Here is a 14241-nt window from a genome sequence, read left to right as displayed (position 1 = left end):
GCTGGCATTCCTTGACATTCTTGACTCACACCTCTTTAATCTCAGCCTCTGTTGTTACATGGTATTTTCTTCAACTGTTTCTCTTCACATCATCTTTCTTTTCCTTGTAAGGACACCAGTCATATTGGAGTGAAAGCCCACCTAACTCCAATATGAATTCATTTTAACTAATTACATTTGCAATGGCCCTATTTAAACAAGTTCCTATCCTGAGGTAGTGAGGGTTAGGACTTCCTTATCTTTGGGGGAACAGAGCTTAACCCATCACACCATTACTCACATATATTTGATGTATCTAAAAGTTGAATACTATATATCTAATAAAGTATGAGCCAAAGCCAATATATGCTAAAATGGAACAATGCTACTAATATATTTTAATTGAGAAAGAAGACATAGATCATTATGTATAATACAATAATTTCTCCTTAAAAATAAGCATATGCATATACTTTTCCTTATGGATTTAATCTAATTATGCATTATGTGTATAAAATGCTTAAAAATATATATCACATCTATATAAACCTATTTATATGAAGCAAGATGCAATTTTTAAAATGCTTGAAAATTATACAACATGCTGTATTCACAAATTGGAGAATGGGAGATCAAGTGAAAGAGAATTTACATTTTCAACTTTCTTTAGATTGGGTTGTTCAGTTAAAATAAGCAACAAGTAGGGTGGATTACTTGAAAATTTGAAACCACAAGCAATAAAAAAGTAAATGTGACACCTATTACTAAAGTGAGGCAATGTGTAGATTAATTTCTTCCTCTCCCTCAGAAAGGAGGGAAGAAAGACAGAAGGGAAGAAAGAAAGATAGAAAAAGAGAGAAAGAGAGAAAGAAAGAAAGAAAGAAAGAAAGAAAGAAAGGAAAGGAAGAAAGAAAGAAAGAAAGAAAGAAAGAAAGAAAGAAAGAAAGAAAGAACAGATGGCAATAAATAAATTGACGGAATGTTGGACTACAATAGTAGCCAATGATAGATTCCATTTATGATTATCTAATTAAGAAACACTGATGTGTTTCTTTATACAGAGGAGAAAGAAGAGTTTGAATAGTTTTAATATTTCAGAAGTATAAATTGTGAAAAAAACATTTAGATTCACAGTAGTCATCAAAAAACAACCAACTACTGATATCCTTTTACCTGTAATCTAATCTTTTGACTAGGAAACTGACTCCAGGAAAAACTCAATTCTATATATAAAAATTATATGCCTATTGAGATTTATAGCAACATATAATTATGTGGGTATATAACATAGTAAACATAGTAAATGGATAATGAAATATCATTAAAATAATAATCATGATTATAATATTATTAAAATATTTTTCTGAAAATATAATTTACATGATATATTAAGTGAAAAATGACTTGTGAGTTTTATATTCAGCAACATATGCAGTACAAATATAGCACAATCTATCCATATCAGAAGAAATAACAGATATAAAATATTAGCAATAAGGCCACCTGGGTGGCTCAGTGCTTGAAAATCTGCCTTTGGCTCAGGTCATGATCCTGGGGTCCTGGGATCGAGTCCCACATCAGGTTCCTTGCAGGGACCCTTCTTTTCCCTTTGCCTATGTCTCTACCTTTCTCTCTGTGTCCTTCATGAGTAAATAAAATCTTTAAAACATATAAATATATATATATATATACACATGCATATATATATATACATTTTATATATATATATATATATATATATATATATATATATATATATATATACATATATAAGCAATAATTACTTAGGGAATGGAAAACTGGTATTTTGTGGTTTGTTTCTTCATGCAAACTACTCTTCCATTACTCATTTTTTAAAGCATGAAATACTCTTTAAACACTACTTTAAAAAGGAGCAAACTTGGAATGCTTTATCAATGGCTACCCCACACGGATTTTCACCAGCATCAACGTAATCATGTATGTCTTTACTGCCATATTTCGCGATTTATGAAAATAAATAAAAGCCCTTTACATTGTTTAATAAAGTGAGTATCTTTTAGATTTTGAGAGCCTATAATCTGGAATCAGCGAAGTCTTGTTAAAAATAGCCCCTGCTCTAAGGAAAGGGTAGACTTAAGCAAAGCCAGGTCATGTTTTATTTTTTATTTTTTATTTTTTTTTTCAGGTCATGTTTTAATATGCATCAGGTTTCTCTCATCAATTCATTTTCTCATTAGTGAGTAAACACTTCTCTTTTCACATATCCTGCCAGATAACCTTTTAAGATTCATTAGTCATTTTATTTGTGTAATGAAGTTTCTCTACCGAATCATAAACTGCTTATAGATACTTTGCTTTCTACTGAAATTAAGTTTAATAAATATTGAAATATTATTAAAATGCTAGTACTGTCCTCTGCGTATTTGTGCCTTTGGTGGTCTCTGTTGAGAATGAACTTTTTTGCTCACAGCTTTCTGGACTTATTTAACTTTTTGGTTTATACATCACATTTCCTAACTTTTATTTAGGTGTAGAGTGCTTTCTACTTCCTTTTTTGTGCTTAAGTATCTTCTCCAAGTAATTGAGCAAATTTTCACTCTGTTCTGAGACTCATTTATGTAAGCACATTGATTAGATATGTTGATAAGAGATTGTAACCCATTTCTTAATTATGATCAAAGTACTTGAAGAGTTCTATATACCTAAAATTTTTTAATTCATTTTACTATTGTTTAATGTGATAAGAAATAAAGACAGATGTGTAGAGATAAGATATATTTAAAAGTTTCCTTCCATTGCACCTTTGTTTTTAATCTACTTCCATCAAAGTTCTATGAATCCTTTATCAAGATTTCTTTACATGCACTTATAGGGCCTTTTAGGAGGACAAATGCTTGAGGTCACAGAACTCATACTTTAACAGGCAGTGTATTTTCCTATGTTGGATTAAGAGTTTTGTCTAGACCAAGTTTAAATGACTGAAGTTGGTGGGTACAAGCAATTCCCCAGGGAAATTATTTCATGAACTAGAAGGCCTCACTAGCAGGAGGCACACGGCAAATAATGCTTCTGATATTAATCTGTAGAAGAATTTATCTTGGTGAAGTGAGGGAAGATCTCTGGCTCAAGTCATGTGAAAGCTGTCTAGAAAAAAAAAAAAAAAACTTTTAATCTATTTTAGGGGCCAATCTGAAAATTCCCAAGGAACAAATAAAATATCTTCAGAGCCTTTTCTGTCACTGGTGTCCATAAGTTAGCAGGGGAATTACTGCTTTTGCTAGAGTTAAATTTACTTTTTACCTGTTTTATCTTTGTAAACTTTTGATTTTTCTATAATCCTTCCTTTGAATACCTCAAGAAATTTTCCACGAACAACTTACACATAAACAGAGTTGATAAATGCTTTGTTTGGAGCAAATTATGTTCAAAGACTGAGACTGTTTCTGCCAATAATTTATTTAACACAGGTTCACTGTGAGAATTATAATACAATATTTCATAAGCCAATAGCAAGCTGAATAATGTCTCTACTAAGCCAATAAAGGAATAACATGATTCAAACCAATGATAAATCAATTCTATTATTCTAGGCAAAAGGGAGATGAAAGAAAGTCCAAATTTAGTTGAAGTGTACCTTTCTATGAATTGGTTCTTGGTGGGGTTGATCCTTTTGATTAAAAGCTGGGTTATTAGCCTGAGGCTTCGAGGCCTCACTGGTAGGGCATGTCACTGGTGGGTGACTGCCCTGTTATCGGCAAACAAGGTGGGCTGCACTGAATGTTGATATTCCATGGACCACTGCATGGCTTGTTCCACTGCCCATGGGGAATAGCCTTGTCAAGGAAGACACAGATGCTCTTCTCTTCCTAGACTGTTGTGCAGTTTAGCTACCACTATTCACCATGGGTAGCCTGACCACAGTGGGAACAAGTATCCCAGTATCTTTGGAGAAAAGATCAAAGAAGAGTAGCCTATACTGAACACTTTTGAGTTTCTGGTTAAAGTTCTTGGTTTTTATAGTTTAAAATTCTGGCACTGCTGTTACTATGATGTCAGTGATACCTCTCTACTCCAGGTGTAAGAGTTCAATAAGAAAATTCTCACATCCAATTTCAGTACAATTTCATCAATACAAGTCAAACTTGCAAATAACTTTGTCCAAAACATGGATCCTAAATCATAACAAGTCAGTACACAACAATAAACATTTCTTCACAAAGTTAAATGTTTTGGTTGTGTGCTCTTAAGAAACCAGGACAATCACAGCTGCCAATAGTTTGTTTTGTTTTTCTGTCCTCACTGCATGTTTGTCTTGCTATCTCTTTGCGATGGGTGGAAATGGATTTTCCTCAGTGTGGCACTTGAATATTTCACGAGGCCAATTGTTTAAGCCTGAAAGTGTGAAGTAACAGCCATGCAGGGAGAAGCTGTTTTTAGGGTATTAGGAGACACATTGTCAAGAGCATCATCAGAAGCAGACTGTGTTGCAGCTGTTCTCCTACATTATATAAGAGGATACCCATATTTTAACTCTTGGCTGTCACAAGCAATTAACAAGGAATGAAGAAAATAACTTCAAATATTCATAAATAACTAGGAACTTTCACACACTTTGAAATAGGCAATTACATACTTCAAGTTTTCCTATCAAAATATTCAAAACTTTATGCCATTTCAAGCAATGTTTTTCAGACAATTTCTTTTTGTTTATTTTTCCTGGTATACTTCTATGCCTATGAAATATACCAGTGATCATTTTATTAGGAAATATATATTTGTATTATTATAATATTTGATATACTGAGATATTTGGAGTATATAATTCCTCCATTGATAAGTAACAGAAAGAAAGTGGCTGTATAAAAAAGATATTCAATCTTGCAAAATATACTGTTGAGTTTTATATTAGTCATCAAATATAACTAATAGTGTTAGTGTGAGGTTCTTACAAGAATCAAGAGTTGATATTTGTAGGAAGCAGTGAAAGTTGTAAATTTAGTTTGTTGAAATATTATAATAGTACTTCAGCCAATGCATTAATACTTAAACTTGTATGTTTTGCCAAACGAGTTACAAGACTTTTTAAGAATACAAAGGATCAGGTAATATTCAAATATACTCAAAGAGAAAATATGTTGACAATATTCTTCACTGTAACTCACAAATGTCTGAAATTTTAGAAATTTTTCTAAAATTACAGAAAAATAAGTATTTTGTAATAATCCATGGATTTTTCAATTTTATTACTTAATTTTATTTTTGCTTAATAGCTAATTATTGATTATATAGTTCTTTGTATTCTAAAGAAGTAAATACAACTATAGATTTTCATTTCTTCTTAGACTTAAAAATCGAAAAGAGCAAAAGTAACTTAATCTCTCATTTTCATAACAACTTAATTTTGTATGTAATTTTTTATAGATATAATGAAATATTTTAAAGCAATTTCTTTTTTTTTTCTTTTTTTTTAGCAATTTCTCTAGGTCTTGCTAGAGATCACAAACACGAGTGGAAATTTGTATAACCACTCATACTCCAAAGTATAGTCATTTTTTAATAAAAGGAAAATTGATTTGCTAAATTTTTATTCAAGTTTAACATTTTCAAGCCACTTTCTGACTAGCACGGTAATATAAATTTACATAAATTTTACAGTTAAAAAAGAACATTAGAAAAAGTAAAAGCCTAAATTCTTTTTAAAAAAAAAAAACCTAAATTTTAATAATGGAATAAGTATAAGTAAATTTAGAAGAACATTTTCCAGGGAAAAATAGCCTATGAATGAATAAGGTGTATCAAAGAAGAAATAATAGCTAGTTAGTCAATCTGAGATAAAGTAGGGAAATTGTTTTTAAAGAATTGATTGGAACCAAGCTATGGAGGAGCCTTTCAGTGAAGATAGGGGCCTGCTGTTTTAGAATGATTAACCAAGTGGTTAATATGAAGAATGTTTAAACATGTATTTAAATTACCTATATTTATTAATGATAGTTAAGAAAGTTAAGAAATTAACAAAATCCTTAATAATCTTAACATTTATAAATTTGTGTAAGTATTCAGTAAGGATTTTCATTGCATCTCTATAGCAAAAAAAGAAAAAAGTAGCATTTCATTTTTTAAAATATATAAAAATTGAATTAAAAAACAACTTTGAAATTTAATTTTTCTGAGAAGACAGAAAATTTTTAAAAATTGTAAAACCACTTTTACTTTCAAGAAATAAAATTTAAACATTATTTATTTATTTATTTGAGAGAATGAGTGAGAGAGCAAGAGAAAATGCATGGGTGGGAGTAGGATCAGACGGAGAAAGAAAAACAGACTCCCCCTTGAGCAGGAAGCCAAATGTGGGGCTGGATCCAGGGACTCTGGGATCATGACCTGAACTGAAAGCAGACACTTAACCAACCAAGTCATCTAGGCACCCTGAGAAATAGTTTATTATACTCACAAACCTGGATAATAGGAGGCATGCCATGCAAGGTCACTGAAATCACACAAGTGTAGTCAGCAGGCACAGGACAGTAATGGGAGGGAGGTTTAGGTGAGCCTTTCTTGAGTTTTCTTTGGGTCATAGTGAACAGTTTAGTCCTGGCTAGTTGGAGTAATTCCTTCAGCCACTCTGGGCTAAAGAGATGGTCTCTAGCTGCCTGGTACCTGGCCCTGAGATGATTAAATCAGGAGAATATTGCCTCCTGGCACTGGGGCCAGAGACAGGAACTATGGCTCTGAATTGAGTAGTGTGAGTACAATGCTCCCAGCTGGGCCCTTTGGTATGTCTAGAATTAGCTAGCCTAGGGGGAGGCAACCTCTTCCAGCCAGAAAGGTTAAGATATCAAAGCATTATAATATACCAACACACACACACACACACACACACACACACACACACACACACAAATACAATTGGTTCTCTGATATTTTAACATCATATTAAGGGAAGTTTGGAGTGATAATGGAGATCTTTAGAAAGTGGGATTTAGGTTGCCCTAAAAAGCATAGAAAACATTTTGAGAGTAGAAAGGAGGAACATTTGGAGTGTTTACAGTCTTGTCTATAACTAAGTTTCCCATTTACCTGGCATTAGCCAAGAAAAATTAGATTTGAAATTTTAGAAGTTTCTATGAATGTCTTCATAAAATTGTAAAAAGTGTTAGATATTTATTTTTAAATTAGTATTAAACTGATGAAAATGTTTGGCACGCTGGTCATGGTTGATTTTTTTCTGGATTCGTGTTACATGTGTTTATACATATGTCTGTGTTTGTGTTCTTTGTGTTTTTCCACATATACATTTTATGGCTCATCTATTATTTCTTAAAATAATCTGTTCCTTAAACTAAATCTGGGGTTATTTTTGGTGAGTATCTCACATAAGAAGATATATTTGCCAATTCTTTCCTCTTATAAAAGCCTTTATCCTTTGGTTTGGACTATGTGTGATGTCTTCTCCACTAACACAGTAGTTCAATACTATTACGAACCAGTAACTAATAAATACTGGATTCTACTGAACTTTTTGTAAACTATAGGAAATGTCTCTAGACATTTCTATGTTAAATTTTCTTAGTATTTAAAATTGTTTTTGAATTTCAAAATTGGTGCTATAGTCTCTACTAATCCTCTGTAAAGAAGCAGTTATATTGTCTTTTACTGAGAAGTATTATTAAAGTCAGAATGCTTTCATGAAAACTCTTTTAAGCAACATGATTCCTTATTTCATAAAATATAGTCATAGAACTCTATTTCACATTGCTCTAAGAGCAATAGAAATCCAGTCATGAGTTACTATGACATGTGTATATGTAAACATGTCTGTTGATGGAGTTGGAAAAAGATAAACTTCTTCAGCATCCCAACACAAAAATCTTCGCGTTTATTTGAATAGAAATGTTAAATTAATGTCATATTTTAAAATATAACATGTTACATAGATTATTTGAGGACAAAAAAAAAAAGATTATTTGAGGACAGCCTTAATAAAAGGGAAGTTTATGAGAGATGAAGATTTAGGAATTGATTTTTTTTTTTCTTATGGAAGTCATTTTCTGTCTCTCTCATGATATTTCTGCCTCATTCTGGGTGTGTGCCCAATTTGCCATCTCTACTTTTTATATTTTATGTAAATTTTCTCTACACTATATCTTCTTTTAACTCATAATTTCCACTTTCTTATAATTTAGAGTTTCCAAGAGACCTTATAATTACAACTCTGCACCAATTTCCTCTGACCCACACTGCTTTCATTACTCTTCTAATACCCTATCCATTTCTGCTTCTGATATTAACAGTTTCCTTACCTCAGTAGTTTATATAACTCTTCAAGAGGAGAGAATGATTTTACCCAATTCATTTTTTTTTAGATGTCATTCAATATTAAGCATGTTGCCCATGGCTTAAGTACCCCATATTAATTAGTTATTTTTGGAATTGAGGAAGACATTGCATAATATAAAGCATAGCAATCTATAGTGTGGAAGAAATAATCTTTACCTTAAAAAGTTTTGTCATGATACTTAGTACTGTAATTGACATGTTTTTCAATCGCATTTAATTCTAAGTGGAGTATGAAATAGAAATGGTCACAAATCAAACTTATGGCTGGAGACAAAACCACAGAAACTCTCAATAACCATTAACAGGGCAGCCTACGTGTTATGTATACAAACAATATATAAGATGGCATTTTTATCTATATTGGATTGGCTGAAGTATTTACAAGTGTAGAAGAATCAAAGAGTGAATAAAATGTAGACACAATTACCAGAAAGCTTCATTTAACCTTTTGCCCTCTGGGATCTGATAAATATTCCTAACTCCTATCTTCAGGTACTTGGTTCATTCTGCAGACCTGAGCTTAAATAAGTCCTCATTTAGGAAGTTTCCCCAAAACTTTTAAGATTATGTTAGCCAAAAGTCATAAGAAATGCCATTTCATAAATCTGAAGCCTAGGCTGAAGTTACTGAAATCTGGAGACTTGGGAATTCTTCCTATCAAAGATAATACCCATCCTAAAGAAACAGGAATGGCAATTGTTTACATTCTTTTTCAAAAGAAAAAAATCATCCATGTGTCTATAGTTAGGGAAAAATTAACAAGAACAGGGAAGAGAAATGTCTCACTTTTCTTAACACGTTTATTATGTGGCATATGTATGAGAGAATAAACTGTTCTTATTCTTTAAAAAGTACCTTTCTGTCAGTCATATAAACAGAAAAGATACAAATATTCATACTAAATGCATATTTATATATATTTTTAGATGCTAACTTGAGGGACGCCTGCGTGGCTTAGTGGTTGAGTGTCTGCCGTTAGCTCAGGTCATGATCCCGGGGTTCTGGGATCCATCCCGCATCAGGCTCCCCACCGGGAGCTTGCTTCTCCCTCTGCCTATGTCTCTGCCTCTCTCTCTGTGTCTCTCATGAATAAATAAACAAAACCTAAAAAAAAAAAAAAGATGCTAGCTTGATCATGTTAAAGGGAATTTTTTGTGAAGAGTGTTTAAAGTGTCTGATTCACTGTCATGATTTCCAATAATGAAAATAATCAACCATTTATGAAACATAACATGAATTTTTTCTTAAAATATGAAAATTTAAAGCTAAGTACTGTTTTATTGTCTTTTATGCTTAATGGATTGAACTAGATCTTTTTGTAAGTATATCATCTAGAATAAACAAATACTCAAATTATTCTTAAGAAAAACTAGGCAGGATAAAGTAATCAGGTGAGATAGTTTAATTTATTCATCTATAATATACCTGAAAAAAATTGAATTGGGAAAATAAATCTATTTCCTAAAACAGAACAACTCCTATTAAATAACACCAGCAATGATTCATTCAAGTATGAGTCAAGAGGTATGTTCAGCATCAGCATTCCACAAGAATTATACAGTAAATAGGGGTTGAGCAGGAAGAGGAAAACTGAGGAAAGATAGATTACTATTTTGAAGAAATGTAGGAAATCGTATAAAGAGTTGAGGGAAGTGAGAAATGAAATATTCCTGGAAATGGAGTATCTATAAAGAAAGATTGACATTTTGAATTGAATTTGAATTTTGATGAATCTTTTTTATCATGGATTTCTTCCACAATGAAAACATATAAAAAACTGGAAAGGCACTGCAGATACATCAAGATTCTCATGGATTTAGGGACAAATATCTTGAAGAAAAATCTACTCTAGTGAGCCCTACTTTATCATTGTTTTTCCCTCCTTTTCTCCCAATGAAGGCATTTGCCCATTCACAGTGTAGGGTATGGAGATCTGACAAAAATACCAACCTAAAAATTGTAGCCATTTCACTAGACAAGGTTGGGGAAATGCTTACATCAAAGCTACTGACTTAGTCAGAATTTAAGAGATTAAGTTAATGAGAAAGGAGACCTTAGAAATATGCATCAGACAGTATGTATGTCCAATTATAAGACTTTACAGTCTTCCCCAAGCAAACATCAGGCTTTGAACTTCACTGGCAAATTCTACCAAATACTTAAGGAAGAGGCAAAGTCTTTATTATAGTAACTTTTCCAGAAAATAGAAAATGAAAGGAAACGATCCTTTGAAACCAAAACCCAGCAACCCCAAAAGGGGAAAAGAATGGATTCAGCTCACTCATGAACATGGATGCAAATCTAAACAAATATTAGCCAGCGGAGCCCCTCAGAATTTTCTCTGTAAAAGTTACCTGGAATTGAAAGCAGAAACTAGGAAAAATACCCATACACCTGTGTGAATAGCAGCATTATCCACAATGGCCAAAATATGGAAAACAGATTAATGGACAAACACAATGTAGTGTATCCTACAATGTCATGTTATTCGGCCTTAAAAAGGAAGGAAACTGACCCCAGCTACAACATGGTTGAGCCTAAAGGACATTATTCTCAATGAAAGGGGCCAGCAGCAAAAGGACAATATTCTTTGGTCTCCTTCCAGGGTGTTCCTAGAGTAGTCAAAATCTTGGAGACAGAAAATAGAATAGTAAATTTCTACTTTTTTAAAAAGCATAAGTTTTTACCCCATCGAATATGTTAGCTTTGATAGTTTTGTAATATTTGAAATATTTAAATGTACAACTTATGTAAGCTCTGCAACTCAAATTTAATTCAAGATGAAAAAACATTTTTTCTCTAAGTCATATTTTATGGTCAGAATACCTATAAACAATCATACTTTTTATGTCACTTTTTTTTCTTGAAAATCTAAAACATAAACAGCCAGCAGCATCAAGTTTGATTGTTTACCTCTAAAGCCACTATGTAGTGTTAATTCTCAATGTTACCAAAAGCAATAAAATATAAATTATTCAACTGACTTAGAACTCTTCATCTTAGTATTTAAAATACTCCTGAACAAATTCCTTAAAAATTCAACATGCATAATTTCTTCAATATTGTCTGGTATATTTTTTGGAAATTTTCACTTAGTCTTCTATCAAGAAGCTAAATTGGCCACTAACTTAAAACCAGTAGGTAAAGCAGATATTTCATGATGAGTGTGCAGTTTCTACCAACTGTATATTACAGATCTTGACTTTGCCAACCCTGTTCACCTTACTTGAGTGACTTTTCCATTCTAACCTATTTTAAAATAATAATAATAAAAACCTTTAAAATTCAAGACAGAAAAAGATCACTTCAGTTAATATTTCCTTTTTTTTAAGATTTTATTTTATTATTAACTCCTGAGAGACACACAGACAGAGAGAGAGAGGCAGAGACACAGTCAGAGGGAGAAGCAGGCTCCATGCAGGGAGCCTGATGTGGGACCCGATCCCAGGTCTGCAGGATCATGCCCTGGGCTGAAGGCAGGCGCTAAACCACTGAGCCACCCAGGGATCCCCCTAATTATTATTTCATTTCATTTTTCTTCAATTTCTTTTATGTGCTCTTTTTCTACCTTTTATAACACCCAACCTTCTTTGGATGTCACAATCTGTAGAAATTTGCCTCATGAATTTTAAAAGATTTTATTTTTTTTAATGGTCTAAACATTGGGAATGTAAGCCAAGAAATATTTTAAGCCCTGTTTCTAGAAGCATATTTTAGTTAAACCCTCCTCACACTGCCATTTCTTTTGCCAGTGTGGTAGAGAGAGGGACACTCTGACTAGATCCCCCTTATAAAGGAATACTTGATGTCCAGCTGTGGGAAATGTCAGCACTTAAACTCTATTTTCAGCCTCTTCATGGTCTAACTCAACTTTAGAAACTAACCGCAATTTGAAGCTATGAATGTCTGAACTTCTCAGTTCAACATAGAAACCTATTTGCTCCAAAGGACCTTAATAATTTGGTCAAGGTTTTGTAAAGCTTAGATGATAGAATAACCATTCCTGTCTCTTTTGCACACAAACCTTAGATTTTATTAAAGTTCTCGTCTTTACATATTCTTAGTAGAGCAGAGCGTAGCAATAAGTATAAGATGAAGCTCAGAATGTAAGAGTTAAGTCGCTAAACAACATTTATGGTTAAATGTCCAAAGAAAGTAGTTTTTTTTTTTTTTACAAGGTCAGGGTTTTAATTAAGAAATAAACAAACAAACAAAACAAAACAAAACGCTTGTTCCCATAATCCCAAGACTCTGCAGTACTATAACAACCATAGACATATAGGTCAATGGAATAGAATTAAGAGTTCAGAAATAAACTTAAATGTTTTTGGTCAAATTATTTTGACGAGGGTGGCAAGAAAATTCAATGAGGAAAAAATATCTTTCAACAAATGGTTCTGGAATAATTGGGTATACACACACACACATATACACATATATACATATACACACATATATGTGCAAAGGAATGAAATTAGACTCCTACCTCACACCATATACAAAACACCATATACAAAAATTAACTGAAAATGTACCACAGATCAAAAAGTAAGAGCTAAAACTATAAATATTTGACATTTGCATAAGAATAATTCTTCATTGGGGATCTCTGGGTGGCTCAGCGGTTTAGCACCTTCCTTCTGCCCAGGGTGTGATCCTGGAGTCCCGGGATCAATACCACATCGGGCTTCCTGGATGAAGCCTGCTTCCCCCTTTGCCTGTGTCTCTGCCTTTCTCATGAATAAATAAAATCTTTTAAAAAAGGAATAATTCTTCATGATTTTGGATCTAGCTAATTTTTTAAAGATATGACAAAGCACAGGAAACAAACAAAATAAATTATAATTTAAAACCAGAACAAAACAAAACACTTGTACTCCAATGGATACCATCAATAAAATAAAAAATACCTAAAGAATGGGAAATATATTTGCAATCCTATGGTTTATATGGGTATAGAATCCAGAATATATAAAGAAGTCATAACTCAAACATAAAGAGAAAAATAACACAATTTTTTTAAAAGTGGGAGAATTCTGAATAGACATTACTTCAAAGACAATATACAAATAGCCAAAAAGCACATGAAAGGATGCCCTATATTATTAGTTATTAGATAACTGTATATCAAAATCACAATGAGATAATGCTTCAAAATGTTATACAAATGGATATGCAATTGATATTAATTGGCTGCAAAAGAAATGGTGCATGGTACATACTATATATAGCATGGATGAACCCTGAAAACATTATACTAAGTGAAATAAAACATAAATAAAAGGCAGCATATTGTAGGATTCCATTTATCTGAAATGTCCAGAATTGGCAAACCTTTAGAAACTTTATTAATGATTGCTTAGAGCTAGGGGATGGGGTATTGAGGGATGATAGTTATAACATGTGGGTTTTCTTTTTGAAGTAATAAAAATATTCTATAATTATATAGTAGTGATGGTGGCATAGTCTTATGTACCATAAATTACTAAATCATATGCTTTATAAGTTTTTAATTTGTAGGATGTGAATTATATCTTAATTGAACAATAATTCAACAATAAGAAGACAAGTAACCTGATAATTAACGGGCACAATTTCTATACACACTTTACCACAGAATACTTTAGGATGGTAATTAGCACATTAGGAAATCATCAATGTTATTAGTAACTAAAGAAAGCAAATTAAAGTCATAATGAGTTATCACTACTCATATTAAAACTGAAAAGAATAATTTTAAAAGTGAAAGATGAAAAAAATAATCCAAACCCTGGTGAAGATGAGAGAGAATTTTAGCCGTCTTATATTCCTGGAGAGAATGGTATAGTAACTCTGGAAAAGGGTTCAGCAGTTTCTCAAAAAATTGTTTATCTATATTTATCAAATGACCAGGAGTGCCACTTTTAGGTATTTACCCTAGGGAAATGAAGTGCAACTGAAAAT

This window comes from Vulpes vulpes, chromosome 6, assembly GCF_048418805.1.
Source record: "Vulpes vulpes isolate BD-2025 chromosome 6, VulVul3, whole genome shotgun sequence".
In the NCBI taxonomy this organism is placed as follows: domain Eukaryota; kingdom Metazoa; phylum Chordata; class Mammalia; order Carnivora; family Canidae; genus Vulpes; species Vulpes vulpes.
Note: the sequence above shows the minus strand (reverse complement) of the source record.